The sequence below is a fragment of the Gorilla gorilla genome, chromosome 13, assembly GCF_029281585.2.
Source record: "Gorilla gorilla gorilla isolate KB3781 chromosome 13, NHGRI_mGorGor1-v2.1_pri, whole genome shotgun sequence".
Classification (NCBI taxonomy): domain Eukaryota; kingdom Metazoa; phylum Chordata; class Mammalia; order Primates; family Hominidae; genus Gorilla; species Gorilla gorilla.
Window position 1 is genome coordinate 50,663,701 of NC_073237.2, and position 20,698 is coordinate 50,684,398.

The 20,698-nt window shown below is 39.9% G+C and overlaps 1 pseudogene; it reads left to right on the plus strand.

Annotated features, from left to right (window-relative positions):
- Positions 1 to 227: 227 nt before the first annotated feature.
- The window catches only part of LOC129524479 (histone-lysine N-methyltransferase SETMAR-like), a 58,614-nt pseudogene continuing 38,143 nt past the window's right edge, over positions 228 to 20,698 (plus strand).

The following is a 20,698-nucleotide window of genomic DNA, read 5'->3' on the forward strand; positions in this document are numbered from 1 at the left end:
TATCAACGTTCCCTTTCTCTGCGTGTGACCTAAGAGAGCTCACTCAAATTGTGAAACACCTAACAGAAGCACCCAGGTACAGGCCCCTGAACAGTTACACCAAAGTATGGGAGCTCTTTCTCATTTTCTGGCCAACTACTGTTTGTTGGGGGCCCACAAGTATGAGGGACATTGATGCCTGGAGACGTTGGTGAATATCTGTCTGTTGGAGTGAGGGTGAGGGCAGCATGGAGGCTTGGCTGGCCCCAAGAGTGGCAGCAGTGAGGACATCTGGATCCACAGGTCCTGGCTCTAGCAGTCTAGAAGACAGCAGAATCGTGAGTCAGCAGCTGAGGAAAGGGTGGCTGAGGAACTTGACACTCAGGCAGCCCCACACAGCATGGTGACAGGAAGGAAGGTCCTGGGGACTCCTGAGCATGTGCAAGACACTCCTGGGGACATTCACAAAATGCCATGTGGACTTTTCAAGAGTTCCTCTGTGAGCTGGGATGTTTTCACTGTTTGAAATAATGTTTAACTTCCTCTCTGCATCAACATGAATAATTCTCAAAAACAAAATGTTGAGTGAAAAAAGCAGATTGCAAAAGGATAAGTACAATATGCCGCCACTTATATATATGTTTTAAAATACATGAAACATTGGAATATATTTTTTGGATGCATATACATATCTATGGTGGCATTTTTCAAAAACAGGGATGGGGAAGAACACAAGTTGCCTTGGGATGGTAGTTACCCCCAAGAAGATCTCCTCTGAGAAAGGGGAAACTGTGAAGGCACACACTGTGATTCAACTCCATGCATTTCATTTTCCCCCCAAAACATTTCTGAAGCAAATATGGCACAATTTGAATGCTTGTTCTCTCTAGGCAATGAGTTTTTTATTCTTGTTTTTTAAAATGTTTGTTGCAGTCTTAAATGTTTTGTAAATATTTTTTAAATAGAAAAAATCAGGTTTACATTTTAATGTTAAAACATTTGTATACACAGGTTGATGAGGCCTGAGGCTTTTGGGCTACATTCATAACTTTATTATCTTTAAGAAAAAGGATTGAAATTATCCAAGAGATCTACTTTCCTTGAGAATTAGACACATGGAAAGCTTCAGCTTTATACTTTGTATGGCTTGGAGTTATCCATACACAAAATGTTCTCTTTAATTGTTATAAAGGTAGAAATGTGATTTTTAAAATTATCCTTGCTTAGCTCAAAAGCAACTGAAGACATTATGTTCAACTTATGAAAAGTTTATTTTTGGGATAAGACCAAGATAAAAGTGCTCAGAGTCCAAAAATGTTAATACATAGAAAAGTTTTTGAATGAAAAAGTAGCTTATGCAGAAACTCTGCATATAATTTTAAGTCTAGTCTGCTCAACAATGAATGCTATTATTTATTACTCCATTTTAGACCAAGCTATTTGTCTCTACACATGCATGCCATCCCTTTGACACACGTTTTTGGTTTGGATTACTTTTGCTTGAAATCAATAGAAGAGAAAATGGAATCCTAAATACACGATTCCCCAACTTTCAAAAAAATTCAACAGTTTTACATTTTCTATTTTTAGTATTCTCCTTCCCTTCCTTTCCAGCAAACATCTTTGAGTATGGAAAACAAGTAGACTAGCTGTATTTTATTGACAGGGAACAAAATTGTGAGATGGGAAAGAGAATGTGCCTTTCTAAAATTCCAACAAATAGCACTAGAAGTCAAATGTAAAGTGACTGCAGCTTTTGGGGAAAGTTATAATTTATCTTTGTGTGTGTGCGCGCGCGTAAGCACCTGTGTGTATTTGGTAGGAGGGGGGACGGTAGAGAGGGGAGTTCTTAGACCAAACATTTGGTCTATACTAACAGGACTATGGAAGCCATTCCAATGGTCTTGAAGAAAGACAGCAATTGTCTTAGATCCTGCCTGTTTTTTCCCTTATTCATTCTTTCCCCACATCCCTCATTCTACACAGAATCAGATTTCTGCTTTCCTTTTCACCTTCTAAAATGATGACACCTCTGGTAACTTCTGTCGTATCTGTATTGCACACACATATACGTAATGCACACCAAGAGGAGCTGCGTTCTTTCTGGTGCTGCTAATAATTTCATGAGTAGTATTCTTTTCTCTAACAGGATTGTAACTTCCTTGTGGATATGGGACTTACAAGGTTTTTATTTTGTTTGTTTAGTTCACACAGCAGTACAGTAAATGAGACAGAAAGATAAATCCTAGGCACACTCTGAAACTAACTGTATATAGACAAAATAGAAGCACAGAGGGTGGAATGTTTGGTCCAGTGATATGCAATGAGGGGGCTGGAGTGAGTTCAGTCCCTAAACCCTGATGGGAATGGACTCCTACCCTGGCCTCCAGCCTGTTGGATTAGAAATATGAAATTCTGCCCCCCGCCCCCCCCCGCAGTATGTGTCTCTCTCTAAGTTTGATTGATATGGCAAGAAATCATAAAATTTAGAGTCAAGCGAATGTTACTGCCTTTAATTGGGGGAGTGGCATAACCTTACTGAGTATCCATTTGCTCATCTGTAAAAGAGAAATGATAAAACCTCTATATAAAGTGTTGGTGAGGATAGACTTAATTTGAGTAGTTGTATGTTCGTTGCCTACCACATACCAGATGTTCAATAAACTGTAGTTCCGTTCTCCTCTCTGCCAGGACCTTCTATTTGATGGCTAGCATCAGCTTCATATACTGTAAGCTTCAGGGCTTAAATCTTTTCCCAAACCAAAGGAAGTGACAAAACATGTCAACTACAGAATTGTCCTCCCTCATCTTGCACTTCAAATATGTGGTTCTTCACCCACTCTCTCATTTAGATATCACTGCAACTCAATTTGAGCCCCAGATTTTCATGCCATTTGAAACTTATGAGCTGCTGGTGGTCTTCTTTAAGCATCAGCCAGATTAGTACATGTTAGTACATGTTCTCAAAATTCCTTCCCTTTCCCATTGGTCCAATGCTGAGATATGCGGTGGCTAAGCTAGGCTTCCCTTCCATGAAGTTGGAGCTTAGATAAGATTTGAATCCAGCTGCCATAACTCTTAGTCAATGACTCCTCCTATGCTGCTTGTCCACACTAGACACCCAATAAATAGTTGCTGATTGATCTGCTGAGATACAGAAAGATGGACCAGACCAAAGCAAATGACTTTGTAACTGATGAGGAGTGGGCAGATATGTACCAGAAAGGTGGATGAGGCTGTTGGTGCATGTGGCCAGAAATGAAATAAAGGACTGAGCTGGGAGATATTGAATAGACTGTTCTATTGAAAGTCCAGAAGTGGTAAGTCATATTGCATGCTTAAAATGGTAAGATTCAAGAGTGGTTTCTTTCCAGACAAGAAATGTTCAAACCATTCAGGTTTTAAGTGGATCCATTTACTAAGTTGGCCTGCTTCTAGCATTATATTTATCCATTCTGCTATTATTCATTTGACAAACACTGACTGAGCACCAAATCAGATGGAAGAACCCTCTCCCATTTCCTTGGCCTTATTTCTGTCCTAGGCCCTCGGCCACTTGGTTTTGGAGAGTTCTGGCTCTTACTAGTACTGCCACGGCAGCAGCAGTGACTATCTCTGGGGAACACCCACTTTCTCAGTCTTCCCTGGTGAGTGCTCAGCTCCGACACTATGTCCATCATACCCTTTGCGGTAGAAGCCACACAAACCTGGAACTCAGGCTCGACTTAACAAAATTCATAAGCCTCCTCTTCCTCTTACCACTTTGCAACTTAAATAAAGCATTGTAGGCTGGGCACGGTAGCTCACACCTATAATCCCAGGACTTGGGGAGGCCACGGTGGGGGGATCATTTGAGGTCAGGAGTTCGAGACCAGCCTGGCCAACGTGGTGAAACCCCATCTTTACTAAAAATACAAAAATTAGCTGGGTGTGGTGGCACATGCCTATAATCCCAGCTACTTGGGAGGCTGGGACAGGAGAATCCCTTGAACCTGGGAGACGGAGGTTGCAGTGACCCAAGATTGTGCCACTGCACTCTAGCCTGGGCAACAGAGGGAGACTCTGCCTTCAAAAATAGTAACAATAATAAAGCATTCTAACACAGGGTCTGCCATCTGGCTTCCCTAGTGGCTTCCCTGAAGTAGGGGGATTGAGAGTACCAGCGGCTGGGTAGGTAACTTCCTACTGGAGAACTTTGATCAATGAGAGAAAAAAGGATATAAACTCCTTTCTTTTCCTTTCTCCAATCCACCGTTCTAAGGTGCAGGGACTCTGTTTAGCTCATCTGAACATATCCTTTATAGCTGAGCAACAGACTGTGTCTCTTGGGAAGCTACAGCAAGCTTGGTAATTGACAGCCCTGACTATGACCTTATATTTGTGTCTGTCTCCTTTTTCCTTATTTCACTTTTTTTCCCCTCTCAGCCTTGTTGCCCAGAGATTGTACCTCCCAACAAATAACTATCACTAAGGTTTGCCTTGGCACATCTCTTTGGCGGCTTTGCCAGCAGACACAAGCAGGTAATGTGAACCAGACACCGTGCTAGGTGTGGGACATCAAATGGTGAACAAGACAGATTTTTGCCCCACCCTTATGCAGTTTTCGACCTAGTGAGAGAGACAGCCCCTATGCTATTAAACAACAATAAACAGAAAAAAAAAAAGCACAATTTGTGATGAGTTCCATAATGAAATAAAATTTACTTCTGGTAGGACATAGTGGTGGAGGGGTTGGAGAAAATCAGTTTAAATATGGAGAATTGAAGAGGTCTCTCTGAGGAGTTTATACTTAAGTTGAGGCATGAGCCAGCCATGATAACAGCACAGGGAAGAGAACTCTCAGATGCTAGAGTATACAGCACATAGCAAAGCCCCAAAGCAAGAATGGGGTTTGAGTGTTTGAGGCACTTGTGGAAGATAAGGATGATTGAAGTGTCATGATCAAAGCAAAGAGTGGCTGACTTGAGGTTGGGGAAGATGCAAGAGTCAGATCCCGCAGACTTTGTAGGCTATTGAATCAGGCTGAATTTTATTTTAAGTGCCACTGGAAGCCACCAAAATACTTTAAGCAGAGATATTACAATAGAATCTGGTGGAATGATTCTCCTTAATTTATTAGCATAATGGCTTTTACTTATAACCTTAATAATAAAAGAACACAAGGATTATGGCTGTAAATACATGGAAGTAAAGTTTATAACATATTTTATGTGTTAACACAAGCACAAATATATATATGTACATGTACAGTTAGGTACATATACTCTATATACATAAGCATGTATATACTACATATGTACATGAATTATATGTGCTTATGTATATATAGTATATGTACATATATAGTATATATATACATGCTTATATATACATATATGTATAATATATATGTGTATATATAATATGTATAATATATATGTGTATATATACATGCTTGTAACCATCACTGTCTCCTAAGGAATCATAATTTATTATACTACTAATTTTATTTTTTTGTCCAGTTAGTCCAGCAGTGTTTGCTTCTTTGGCTGCTTTGCTCATGTCCATTCATGTTGGTTTATTTCCGTGTATTAATTTCAGAAAGTTTACAGTATTTGTGGCTGCAATTTCTTGAAGTACAGAGCTTCTTCTGTCTCAATTAGAGTTTCTTCATTAACTGTAGTTCTGTTGCTATGGCTGTCATTAGTGTAATCTGCTAATTCACAAATTCACGGAAGTACGGAAATACATTTTGCTAATGTGCATTGCAAAAGGCCCTCTAAAAAATGCCTCCTATATAATGTGATTTTCAAAATGCCTGCTGCAGCTGCCAGGGAAGGGCTTTTATAGACCAACCTGGATTTGGGTGAGAGCAATATGTCTTCTAGGCAGAGAAAGCTCTCCTCTACCACTCTATAAAGGCTTTTCTCGATGGTTGCTACCTGTCTTTGACCCTCGGATGTTTCCAAATTGCCTCTCTGGAGTCAGCTTTTTAGCCAACTCACTTCTATTTAAGCGTGTTGTGTTAAAGAGCTGGCAAGATTTTTTAGAAGAGTTTCACCAAACACCAATTCCTGTGAAAATTTAAACTATATATTGATATCACCCTTGCGCAGATCACACTGTTGCAGGCTTGGCAGTAAACCCACATGCTACGTTTTGGGGAGTAACGGAATTGTTAAATTACCAAATGTATTATTTTCTGGCCAGAAATTGCACCATGGAGATACATCCTTTTTCTTTGGTTGGAAAGCTTTGTCAATTCAGGGGATCAGTTAGTAATAATTTAGCATGGAATAGTTCACAAAGTTGATTTTCAGAAGACAATTGCCTGAGATGAAATGGGATATGGAATAGATACTGACAGAAGAGGACAGACACTGTCAGGAAACACAGCGCTACCAGGGAGGTCTATAAACAGAGAACCCCAGGGAATGCTGGGTGCCCAGGAGAGATGGCTGCATCGGTGCTGAAAGCAAAGATGGTTGTGCGCCAAATTTTAACTTCAGACTTTTGCCTCAGGCAGCACTGTTAGCACTTCAAGTCCCATTAAGGACCCTCTCTTTGGAGCAGATGGTGGCTTCAGTGATAACAAAGAAAACAACAGTGGTAGGAGAAAAGATGGCCAGACTGAGCTTCAAAGAAGCAAAACACCAAGGGAAAAGTTATTCATGTTTCTTGTGGGGAATGAATCACTGAAAAAAGTCTTTAAATGGAGATGATAGAATGGAAATAATTTATTTACGAGAGTCAGTATTATCATGTTCATGATAACCTTGGCTCTTTTCAGACTTTCTGCCTCCGTGTAGATTGGTGAAGAAATAGAGATGTATCTGATTTGAAACCAAATATAAGTGTTCCAGATTAGAACATATTTTTATACTGAGTATATTCTGTGCCCAGCTGGGATAATTTACGTGGAGGTTTGAGAAGGTCTTTGTGAGGAGAGGATATTTAAGTTCAGCAATAAAACTAAGTAATCAAAATAATATTTTGCCTTCCAGTAAGAAACTTTCATTCCATCAGAAACCACAATGTCTTTGGCTTAGCTAATTTTCAGAATTAAGCTAATTTTGATATTGCATATTTAAAAAAACCTAAACTTATAGAAATTAAGTCAGCAGATAAAATGAAAATTATTTGTTGCTTATATATACCATGTGACTTTATGCATGCAGGGAAGTGTATATCTATACATATGCTCACATCCGTATGTATGGACCTGATTAAAGTATGACCTTGTTGTATATGTGTGTATGTGTGTCTCTGTATATACACACACACACACACACATGATCATTTGGTGCCAACAAGGTCTACTTATTTCAGGTGATCTCTTATCACTGGCTCTATACTCCAAGTTTCACCTGTGAATGTGGACAAGTTTAAATTAGTCAAATTTTCAAGATTTCTTGTCATTCCTGCCACATGTTGGCTGTTTTGACTCCTTCTGATTTTTGACCCTCTTTATTGTCTTAACCTTGCTTTCATACAAGGAACTCCTCAACTCTTATTTCATATGCATCTGGCTTCCATTTCATTTGTGGTTTCTGGGCACTACCTAGCCCTTTATGTTGTTTGTCAAACACGTCTACACCTTCCTGATCCTGGATGCTCACACTGTCTCCAAGAATTATCCTGAGGTGAGCACATGGAACTTTCTACCTTCAGGCTGGTTTAATAGGAATCTAAATTTAGGAAAATGTTTGGCCTTTTATCCCTTTATTTGTGGCATCTAATAGCCTTCTATTACCTACCATATACTGATGACCTAATCCGATTTGCTGTGCTGATTTTCATGTATGCAAAGATTAATAAACCATAGTGTCTAATCCCCAAGGGCTTAGCTGCAAATGTAGTAGGTGAGAGAGACATATAAATAAGTAATTTCAACATAATACAATAAGTATTGGGATAGAAGTTGACACAAAGAGAGGAAGCATAAAGAAAAGGGAATAATGAACTTGACTTATAAGTAAGGGATAATACATATCAGTTTGCCCAGAAAAGTCCTAGGTTATGACCTTGCCTCAGAATCTATTAGAGTAAGCATTAGTCTCACGCTTTTAACTTTCCAAGGTGTCCCAGTTGAGACCAAAAAAAAAAAAAATACATGGTGACCCTGCTTGTATTAGTCAGTGTTCTCCAGAGAGACACAACCAATAGGGTAGATACAGATAGAGATATATGTCATATAGATATATGTTATAAATATATAGATATTTAGATATATAGATATATATAACCATGCTACCAGCTTCAGGGAAGCTGGTAGCACGGTTCCGATCTGAAGGTCTAAGAACCAAGAGGGGGCACTGGTGCAAGCACCCAAGTCTGAGGGCCGTGGGTGTCCCAGCTACAGAAGAGAAAAAGTAAATTCAGCTTTCCTCTGCCTTTTTGTTCTGTCGAGGCCCTCAGCCAAGCAGATGGTGTCCACCCACACTGGGTGAGGGTGGATATTGCTTACCCTGATTCAGATACCAGTCTCTTCTGGAAACACCTTCACAGACATACCCAAAAGTAATTCTTTACCAGCTATCTGGGTATCCCTTACTAAGTCAGTCAAGTTGACACCTAAATAAACCATCATACTATTTATAGTGAAAAGGTCAACGTTTGTAAGAGAATGCAAGAAATATGATAAAAAGTATCAGAAGAACTTTGCCAATCTAGTGAGACAGAAGTGGAAATTACTGGTGGAAGAAATAGGCCCAGTGACCTGAGCAATGTGTTGATCTGGAGAACGACCTATCGTTCATGGGACTGTGCCCCGTAGGAGAGGGATGACATGCTGTGGGCTGAAGAAGAAACCAGGAGCCAACAATGGTGAGCTGTCTCTGTAATGTCAAGAACCTTAACTTTTTCTTGTAGACAATGGAGTCACATTAAAGGTTTTTTTTTGAGATGGAGTTTCACTCTTTTTGCCCAGGCTGGAGTGCTGCAGCCTCAGCCTCCCAAGTAGCTGGGATTATAGGTGCCTGCAACCACACCTGGCTAATTTTTTGTATTTTTAGTAGAGATGGGGTTTCACCATGTTGGCCAGGATGGTCTTGATCTCTTGAACTCGTGATCCGTCTGCCTTGGCCTCCCAAAGTGCTGGGATTACAGGCATAAGCCACCGTGCCCGGCCCACATTAAAGTTTTTAACTGAAAATATGACCTAATTAGATGTGTACTTTAGTATTTCTATGTGGTATACATAGAAATAATGTACAGAGTAGATGAGTAGGCAATAAAATATTAGGCAGACAGAACAACTGGATCATAATAATCCAAACAAGAGATGCCGGGGGCCTAAGCTAGGGCAGAAGCAGTGAGGACGCAGAATAAGGGATGGAGCTTTAAAATAGCCATTAAGAAACTGATAAAAGAATCAGAGTCAAGATCATACTCAGTTGGGTACATATAGGTCAGGAGCTCAGAAAAGAAGTGTGGGCCACAAGTATAGATATGAGAATGTGAGTGAGTGAAAAAGAAAGGTCTGAAATTAAAAGATAAAAAGATCAAAGCCAGAGCCTGCCCTTCTAATTTAATCAGAACAATGTAAGAATATAGGATAACAAATGGCAAAGTTTTAGGAAAAAATTGTGTAAGAGATTCATAGGACCAATTCATTTTGGTTAAATAATTATGACGAATGTTGGCGCTAGAGCTTTAATTGCCTGCATAATTTTTGTTATTTATCGTATATCTTATTCTTTTTGAATGTGGTATCTCTGAACTCCCATTATGTAATGGGGATTTTTTAAATAGACAGAACAGAAAATCTTCCCCCACCCATGAAGGGTCCATTTTTGAATGATTACTATGTATAATTTAAGCTATTGGTTAAGGTCCAAGTCATATTATATGAATCAGTAGTAAGATATATTTATGACAGTGTATAATTCTAATACTGCTTGTATTTGGGCAAAAGTAGAATACCCTACTTGAGAAGAATCCTGCAGTTGCTACAATCATGTAAAAAAAAAATAGTTGAAGTATTTTTCTCAGTTGATGAGTGTAGATCTCTAGACATTAAATAGTATTAAACCTTCTGGGAACTTTAGATGAAGCTTTCAGAGTGACATTTCTAAATTTGACCAATTTTTAAGTAAAGGTAAAAATGTCCAACAAAAGAGAAATTATTGATATTATATTCATTTTCTATATTATAATTTCTGTTTTTTTCTACTGATCTATAAGTTAATTCAGAAGATAGTTTTCTATAAGTTAATTCGGAAGATAGTTTTATGTAATAAAATGTGCTCAAATTATGATACATACACTTCCATCTAAGTATAAAGTCATACATAAAGCTCAGATTTTTCTAAACATGTTGGCATTGATTGTAATATGTTCAAGTAGCTAGACCCAATACAGATAAATTGTTTATTGTCTCTGAGAATACTTTCTAAAGTACTACTTGAAGACTCAAATGTCTTTTAATGTTCTCAAGGCAATAATTTCTTTCATATCAATAATTTACACCATAGTAAGGTTTTTTTCTTTCAGACTATGCAAATTAGGAATAAGAACTAATTCAGACAATATTTACACAAAATAAATGAGAGTTTAAAACATTTGATTTACTTCTTAATTTTCAAGGTGGTATTCACCAAGAAGATGGAATTGGGTTAAGAGCAATAAAATTGATAGTTTCCTTTTTTTGAAATCAAAGAATTAGGTAATAACAAAATGTTTCAAATGCTTTCAGCTTCTGTTCTTAGCAGTTAATTTTAAGAACATATCTATTTATCATGTTACATAAAGTTAATGTTTTATAATATCTTGTGTTTTAAATTTATTTATTGATATCCATTTATATATCTTAGTATAATATAAACACACTGAGCAAAGATATTTTCAAAAAGCAGTCTGAAATTCAGTAATTTAATTAAGATTAGCTCCCTCCTTCCTACTGTATTTTTTATAATTAATTAAGTCTTTCCATGTCATGTAATCTTTGAGCAATGGCTTTTGTTTGTTATGGGTGGATGCTATAGCGTGCCACCCAGATCCCCCACTCCATCCTAGAATTGACATTTACCCCAATCTCTGGGAGGGATGGCTGCTGAGACTGACAACTCAGTCTCTCTCTGGGAATTGCCTTTTGCTGAAAAAAGCTGCCTCATCCAAGCTTGTCCCCTTCTTCTCAGGATGCAGCCTCCATCTCAAGGCTGGTCATGGAGTGGTACAAAAGTTCTGTCCCCTTGCCTCAGTGTGAGACATCTCTGTATGGCCACCCTAGCTTCAAAACTTTCTCTGGAATCAACTGATGACTTGATTCAGGCTGCATCACAGTTCCAGTCTTGCTTCCTTTACCTTCCTACAGGTGTTGCTCCTAAAAGTATTTCCCAATAAGTCATCTAGATGAAAACTGCAGCATCTCAGAGTCTGTTTCCCTGGGAAACTGACATATGGTGCCAGCAATAGTTGAAGGAACCAGGTTATAACAGAGTTTTTGAACAGGTTCCCATCATTGATGGTAGATGGGTGCAATGGAATAAACTGTGTTCCCCCAAATTCATGTACGGAAGCTATAACCTCAATGTGATTATTTTTGGAGATAGGATTTTTAGGAGGTAATTAAGGTTAAATGAGGTCCTAGGAGGAAGATTCATATTCTCTCTCTCTCTCTCTTTCTCTCTGCTTTGTGAAGGCGACCATCTGAAAGTCAGAATTAGAGCCTTCACCAGAACCCAACCATGCTGGCACCACAATTTCAGACTTCTAGTCTCCAAAATTGTGGGAAAATAAATTTTTCTTCTTGAAGCCACCCAGTCTATGGTAGTTTGTTGTGGCAGCCCCAGCAGAGTAAGGCGGGGGTTACTGAAAACCCTACCATGCAGTAGAGGTGCAATTGTTATAACTTTTACAGGTGGTGAATTCAGATGGGATTCTGGTGAAAGAGAATACACTTGTCAGTGAAATATCTCAAGTGTTTGAATAGTTCTGGGGAAATGGTAACTATAAAGATTACAGAATCAGCTTTTTCTAAGGACTATTGATGCATTGACAAAAACAATAACATTTAAGGGTAAATTAACAACCAATTCAAGGTAAAATATGAAAGCCAGAGGGCCTCCTTGACAGCATATGATAAGACACTCACACAGCTAGAAGCAGAAAATGCAGAGGATTAGGTATGAAATTGTTATGAAAGAATAGCAGATGTACAAAAAAGACTGACTTCTCAATCCCAGCAAGTCTGCTACTCTGAGGTCAGAACCCTGCTTAGCAAAGAGTAGGATCTTGAGATTTGAGAGGGGAATCTGGATCAGTGAATTTGAAAACCTTGAATTTCTAGATTATCCTCTACCCTCTGCAAAGTGGCCCGTTCTTGCCTGTAATAGCTATCTTTTTCCCCTTGTTTGAAGATGAAGCAGAAGTCTCAGTCTTGTAGGACAATACACACTTCTCTCAGGATCTAGCTCCACTTCTCCATTGGCACCAAAACAGTAATTACTTTTATACCACAACATAATGCAACCATGAAAGTGCTAAGCCTGATGAAGAAAATAGAGCATACCACAAAATTACTGCAGGTCCAAGTCAAAATGTAGCTGAGATAGTAACTAGAATTCTTAGCATTCTGATATCAAGGGTAATGGACATGAAGTTGGACAATGAAGAGTTTATTTCTGTGATACAGTTTTTAACACCCTGGCAATGATCCTGATATAAACTTAGAGAAAGCAAAGGTTCACACTGAATGAAGTAGAGCCACCAGAACTGCCATGAGACAGCAGAGGAAAGAGTTAAGAGGCTGATGGTAGTAGACTTGGTGAGAGAATACACTGAATAAGGCCAGCAAACACTCCATGTGATTCTGTTCCATGGGACGGCCCAGGGTAAAAAAAATGACCCTCTCCAAAACATAAGGACTGCTCACATCATCTGAAGCTCTGAAGGCCAGGCCAGAGCTGAACATAAGAGATGCTGCTACAACCAAGCACCCTGAGAGCAATGCAGATGATAGAATCCCAGAATGATAGAGGCCAAGTGGCTGTTCAAAATAGGCACAGTAGTAATGACAGCATGGCCAGCGTGGTAGTGTATGTTGCCTGAGCTACATAAAAACATGGAGATACTTGATAGAACCCAGGAGAAGGATAGGTGGGCAACTATCAAAGATACTGCTCAATCTATTTGATGAAAATATCAGGAGACTATTGGAAACCAGCCAGTAGAAAGTCATGATCCCTTTTCCAGTTTCCTGAATTACATTAGTATTTCAGCTTCAGAACTCACATACTGAAGGAGATGCCAAGTCCCTGGGAAGGCCCTACAACTCCACTAGTATATAAAGATGCTCCAGTTTCCCACCTAAAATAGTTTCAGCCATATTCTTAGTAACCATATACTAGAAAATAGGGTATACCCAGACATTTCAAGTAGTACGGACACAGAATCTAAGTTGATATTAGTACCTGGGGACAGTAGTTGTCATCATGGCCCTGCATAAGCGTGGGAATTGGAAAGCCAAGTAATAAATGAAGTCCTGACCCACATCTGGCTCACAGAGGTCACTAGATTCAGAGATCCAGCCCATGATCATTTTCCTGGACCCTAATATATAATTGGGATGCATATACTTAGTAGTTGGAAGAATCTTCACAATGATTTCTTGACCTGAGGTGCAATAACCATCATAGTGGGAAAGACTATGAGAAAGCTTCTTAAGGTGCCCCTATACTCCAGCCAACATAGGAAATAAAAAAATAATATTGCATCCTTGGTGGAGTGGCAGAGATTAGTGCTATTCTTAAAGATATGCAGTATACAAAAACAGTAGTAATACAAAAACATTTAATTCATCAGCCTCACTGCTGCAAAATTCAAAAATGACAATGGAGCATTTAACACTCAACCAAGTAGTAGCTCCAAATGTAGCTGCTTTGTCAGATGTTATGTCTTCATAAGCACATAACCACACAGCCCTAGGAACATGATATGCAGCCATTGGGCTGGTTTGTGTGTTCATTTTCAACTCTATTAGGAAGGAGGATTAGAAGCAATTTGTCTTTACATGAAATAGACAAATGTGTGCATATATAGTCTTTCCCCAGAGCTGTGTTAACTCTCCCACCCTCCATAATTATATAGTTAAAGGGACACGTATTGACTGGACATTCTGTAGAATATCACTTTGACCCACTATCTCAAAGACATAATATTAATAAAACCAGACTAGCAGGAAGCAGCAAGAATTTTAGGTGTTTTGTTAAGCCACATACACACACACTCCAGGTGAAAGACAAACTTTATAAAGAAAGATTCCAGGACCAACCGTATCAGTAAAGTTTTAGGCATCAGTGGGGTAGGCAGGAGCATGCCCTTGAAGTACAGGACTGTCCTTGTACTTCTCACCCCTAAGGAGGAAACACAGTGCCTGATAGGTCTCTTTGCATTTAGGAAGCAGTGTATTCCTGTATCCACATTGGAGTCAACTCATTCTGAGTAGGAGTATGATTTGTTAAATGAACAATTTGTTTTTTCAGTTTTAAGGGCATTTAATCAGAAGTTAGGGTTTGGGAAACTAACTCAGGTGTATTAATTGTTTAAGTAGAAACACAGTTTAATTTTTGCTTTGAAGTTGGTTCTTCTTAATTTTTTTAACCTACTTACTGTTGGAAAGATCTTTCCAACAAGTTCAGTAGGTTTGGGTAATAGTAAGTTGCTACTGGCTTCTGACTCATTGAATGATGGTGGGATTGCAGTTTTGTCTTCTCTATAAACTTGCTCTTCACTGGCAAGTTTAAATGACTTGGAAGGCTGTCAGCTTTGAGTAGGACCTAGCAGGAAAGCTTTGCAGCCGTTCTAGGCCGCAATGCAAGTGGCCCTGCTGCTTGGGTCTTAAGGCCTGGCAGACCCTATGTTATTATACAGAGTATATGGTATGATAACAGAGATAACTGTGGTGGAAAAGATCCTGTATGAAGTATATGGCAAACCACAGTAAAAGCACCACAGTGTAGGTACGTATGTTTCTGGAACAAAGATATGCCATCTGCACCAGAAAATTATGCCAAAGACCATGGTGTGCTACTACCCTGGTAGCATGATGGTAGGACATGAAATGATTTTGTGACCAGAACTTCCCACCATGGTTTTGGTCCTGTCAGATGCATCAAGTCATATGATGAGACAAGCCTAACAGCAATCTCTTGTAATATGGAAGTGGTGCATCTGAAATAGAGTCTAGGTCATCAGATACTCTGGTGCTTGCACAACTGACTCATGAACAAAGTAGTTATGGTGGCAGGGAAGGAGTCTTTACCTAGACTTAACACTACAGACTCTCACTGATCAAAGCTGATTTAACTACTGCTGCTGTTGAATAGCCAACCTGCCAGCAATAGAAACCCACACTGAGCCTCTAATGTGGCAACATTTCAGGAAGGACTGACCAGCCTCTTCATGGCAAGTTGATTATATTGAACTGTTTCCACTTTAGAAGAAACAGCAATTTATCTTGACTGAAATCAATACATTCTGAATATGGGTATGATTTTCTTTCTCCCAGGGCCTCAATCAGCCCCATTATCTGGGGCACATTTGATCCACAAACACAGGATCATATATCACATCAGACCAAGCAGCCCACTTTACAGCACAGAAGGGACTACTATGAACATATGACCATGGATCCACTAATCATAACAGTTGCAGCACTGCCCAGTAGCTGCTGGTCTGCTGGACCACAGGGATAGCATTTTCAAACAGCAGCTGATGTGCCAGCTTGGAGAGGGTGCTGTAAGGAGGGGGCTCCATCCTATAGTATACAATGTACACTCACATATAATGACCGTTACATGGTATTATGTCCCCAGTAGGTAGAATAGCAAGACTTGGGAAGAAAAGTGATATTGGAATTGCCCCTGATTATCTCCACAGACCCATTTGGATAATTTATGCTTTCTGTCTCTGAAACTGTGTGTGTCAAAGACCCATAAGTTCTGAACCTCAGAGAGGGAATGCTTCCACCAGAGGACATAGCAAGAGTATCACTAACTTTGAATTCTGACTGCTACCTGGTTACTTTGAGCTCTTGAATGTGGGATGTCCCTTAGATGGGGTGTGTCCTAAGAGGAGGTAGCTTTCTTTGACTGAGGTCAATGCCGAGGGAGGAACTCAGCTATGAGCCTTCAGCAGCCATGACTCCTGGCATCTGAGGTAATGAGTGTCTTCATCTTAAAGAGGGGATTGGCCAACAACCACAGCATCCACTACAGTCCATTCCTTGCACTGCTGGGCAGCGTACAGCTTTTATGGACATTTCACCCCATCTGAGAACAGCTTTCTCAGGATTCTGGTAAGTTAGTAGGAAATCAGTGACACAATTTATAATTCCCAACACTGGAGCTGGTCTTAGGGACACAATGGATGGTCATCATTTTATCCATCTGTTGTAGCCACACTACCACTCAACTTCTCCTCTGCCTCATCTCCTTACAGCTATTGTTTCTGTGAGCAAGCCCTAGTGGGCATGCAACTCTCCACCACGGAGCCTTATTTCCAAGGACTCTGCCCTTCATATCTCAATTTCCCCTTTCCTCGGAGGGACATTAAATATTTTGCAATAAATACAGTGCTTACAAATAGCCTTACAGAGAGTATATTGACCTGCAAACATAATATCATCTGCTCACCTATGACAATTTTCAGCTTGTTTCTTTCTCTAAAACTTACCTGGAAAACTGGTAGAGAATCCTCTCTAAGAGTTTTAATTTTGAGGGGACACAAGTGCAAAAAAGCAGTTACACTTGCTATATTAATTAGTTTGCAAGGGCTGCTATAACCAGCACCACAAGCTGAATGGCTTAAACAAAAGAAATGTACCTCTCATGGATCTAGAGGCTGGAAGTTCAAGAGTAAGGCATTGGCAGGTAAGTTCCTTCTGAGGGCCGAGAGGGAGAATCTGTTGTCGGCTGTTCCTCTCACCTAACTTCTAGTGATTTGCTGGCAATTTTTGGTGTTCCCTGGCTTATGGGGCATTACCCCAATCTCTTCCTTTGTCTTCACACAGCATTCTCCCTGTGTGAGTGTCTCTGGTCCAAATTTCCCTTTTTATAAGGACATCAATCATGCTGGATTAGGAGCCTACCCTATTCTACCATGACCTCATCTTAATTTAACGAATTATATATGTTATGACCCTCTTTCCAAAATAAGATTACATTTTGAGATACTGGGGATTAGGACCTCAGCATGTGAATTCTTGTGAGACACAATTCAACCCATGGAACTGAACTTTGGGGAAAAGATTGCATTTCTTTGGGAAGTTAAGTGGGAGAAAATACCAACTGCAGAAGTATTAGGCCTGGGACTCTTTTCATGTGGAAAATTTAGATCATGATTCTCCAAGAAAAATGACTTGCTGTCCACTTGCTGTTTGGGGCATCTCCTGCATGGCTGACTTTCAGATGAGGCAGCAGAAAGCACTAGACTCCATTTGTATCCTGACTTGTACCTGTCTGTTTGCTCCATCTGAAAACTGTATGGTAGAAAAAGAATCAAGTGTCTTCTCTGCATGAGTCCCTAGTAACTGGTTATAGCTAATCTTCTGGAGAAGGAGAATTCAATCTAGCAATTAGAATTATGGGCACAACTTCTGGAAGATGAAACCCTCATCATCCTGTTTGGTTCACTGAACCTGAAAGGCCTGCATGCCATCTCTCATGGCCAAATCGAACATCTGCATTTTGGTTGCTACATGCCTTTGGAGTTGGCACTGGCCCTGTGACCACAGTGCATTCTATTGCAGCTATTCTAGTGGCTTGGCTCTTTTTTATCCCCTTAGGTCTTCTGGTGGAGCGAGAGGACACCCATGGTGGAAGCCAAGAGAGTCATCTTAATGAATAGCATATTACAGCCCTTGTGAATGGGACTTGCATTGTTCCATAGCATAGCTGGCCAAATTCCTGTGATTGACGGGTCAAGTTAAATCAGGCATAAAAGTGATGTGGAGTCTTTTCTTTCAGGAAACCTGTCACAAAAGCACTCTTGTCCCAACCAAGGCTCCTTTTTGTATGCACTCTTACAGAAAAGTTAAATATTATATATGAATATGGAGCATGTCCTGTGTCGGAGGACTCTGGAACTAAAGTTAGTCAGACTTATAAAGTAAAAAGCTGTCCCATGCCCTTACTTGTACCATTCATGCGGTGGATCTGGGTGCACAGACCCCTGACTATAAAACCTGGGTCAACGCCTCCAGCTGTGGCCTCTCCTCTGACAACCAACTCATTAAACGCAGGATTCAGGAACCTGGTGGAACTTGGCCACAACTGCAAAAAACATATTTCAGTCCCGAAGTGTCAGAGTCGGGGGCAGAGGAGGGAGGATGAACCAAACGCTAAAGCAAATAAAAACATCTTTTTAAAATGTTGTCTGCTTGCTGCCAAATGGGAGCTCAGAGGGAGTGCCACCAGGAGCAGTTCCACATGGCGAGGCCTTCCGTGGAGGAGCCTGGCTGGCAGGCTGGGAGGATTCAGTAATTAACACTGTCAAAGCCTCATGAGGCCCCATTTCAGCAGCTCGATTTGGAACCGGCTGCCCGAGTACAGTCACCCTTCAGCGGCACAGCTGGGGTGTGGAGTCCATCAGCAGCTAGTGCATGTGTGGCTTAAACTTTGCTGTGAGGCAGAAGGAAATCGGTGGGGATTCTTTTGGGTGCTTTAACCCTATGGGGATGGGGGCTCACAGTATCTGATTTTTGAATAGTCAATTAAATGAGGGGCTTTAAGAATGCTGGAGCAGCCCACTCTTGGAAATAATAGCACTGAGATGGCTCCATAACAAGATCAGAGCCAGAGAGCCACACAAGGATACTTCAGGCTATAGCCCTGTACATATGGAACAGGCTGTTGTGGGCTGGAAGGAGGGCTGAGGAAACATTGGGAAGGATAGATAAAGTTACAACCTGTGAAATAGACTCTGAAACAGGGTATGGTAAGGAAGAGTGATGGCCATCTCTTAAAAAAATTAGTGAATAGGAGCTGTGCTGTAATGGAAGAAATGTAAACTGGGTTTATGGTTTCAATTCCCAAGACCAATACTCTTAGCACTGTGAAGTTAGACAAGTTACTCAACTTTTTTTAACTCATTTCTTTATATACATAAAATTAGGATTATGATAGCTCATATGGAATATTTATCATGAATATATATGTAGACCAATACTATCTAGTAAAGAAGCTATAAATATATGAATATATACACATATGTATAGTTTTGTGTATATCTGTCATTTATTGATCAACTACTATGCACTCAACAAACATTTACTGAGTACCTCCTATGAGCAGGCAAGTCTTGATATGTAACAAGTGAGATTCCTCTTCTCTTGGGGCATACATTCTAGTAAACGAAGAAAAGAAAACAGACAATTGAACATGTAAATAAATAATATATTTTCAGATTGTGGGGAGACCTATCCTCAGCATTTAAAAGGATGGTATGATGAAGAACTGATAAGACTGCTTTAGGTAGAACAGTCCCAGGATATTTAAATAATTTTCCTCATGCAATTTTGCTGATATCCCTGTTGTGGTAGGCACTACTGTTACCATTCGCCAACAGAGAAACTGAAGTTCTATAGGTTAGCTCTAACAGAGCAGGTTTAAAAATGTGGATATTCAATCAGAATTGAGTGAGCTACACTGAATACAACCTCTTTAGTACATGGACATCTAAAATCAATGGATGTTTCCAGCCCACATTCGCTTTTCTTTTGTAGGTAAAATATTGTTTGCTAGAACCTATATGTATTATATATTTTGAATGAACGACATCCACTGAGAATTTTGGAATATAGGTTACCTATCATTAAGCATTGGAAAAGACATGAAAGGACCTAAGACCATTACACTGCTAGGTTACAGACCAGGTTCCCATCACAGGCATTTCAAGCAATCTTAGGAGACTCTTTCACAATAAACCAAGACTCCTCTCAAGAGATTAAGACAGTTGAGTGGAACTGCTTCGAACAAATATCTTTGAATTGGGAAAGATCGCATCTTCGGTTTTATTCTTTTCATGTTTCTTACTAAAGCCTTTATTACTTGTCACGTTGTATATGGTTTAAGTAAAGGGCAGATACCTAAACTTGCATTGTGGGGAAAATATTGCAACGAGGAGGAGGAAATTAAATCATATACATCTTTGTCAAAACATGTTTTTAGCTAGATTTGAAGCATCGGTATCTTTTTTCTATTATGCCAAGTTATAAAATTATGTGAAACATATGTCTCCCTTGGGCCCACAGGAAGGACGCAGCTAAAGAAGGGTAAAATGGTGCTAATGAGAAGCTAAAACCATAGAGGTGAGAGCCAGGATTCAAGCTCACATCTCCATAATCATTGTTCTTTCCAGATTACTATATTGCTTTCTGCATAAAGAATCATGTAAATTTGCCAAACATCGCATCAGGCACAGGGTAGACAACAATAAATGCTGACGTCTGTATATGGCTGAGGAAATGAACGAACAAATGGATGATGGCACAGATCCCCTCCACCACTGCTTCTCTCTCTTATGTTTCACCCTCTCTTCTTACTACTTCCCAGTGAAGCCCCTAGGTTCCAGGCACTCTAATTCTTTGGTTGCCCCTGCCTAACTTTTGCTAACCTTAAATGTCTTGCCTTGTCTCGTGTTATTTTGTCACTCCTTTCTCATCAGACTTTCTCACCCCCTGAGTGTGCAAAGGCCTTCCCAGCTTCACCTCTCAAAAGGCTCCCAGACTTAGTAAATACTA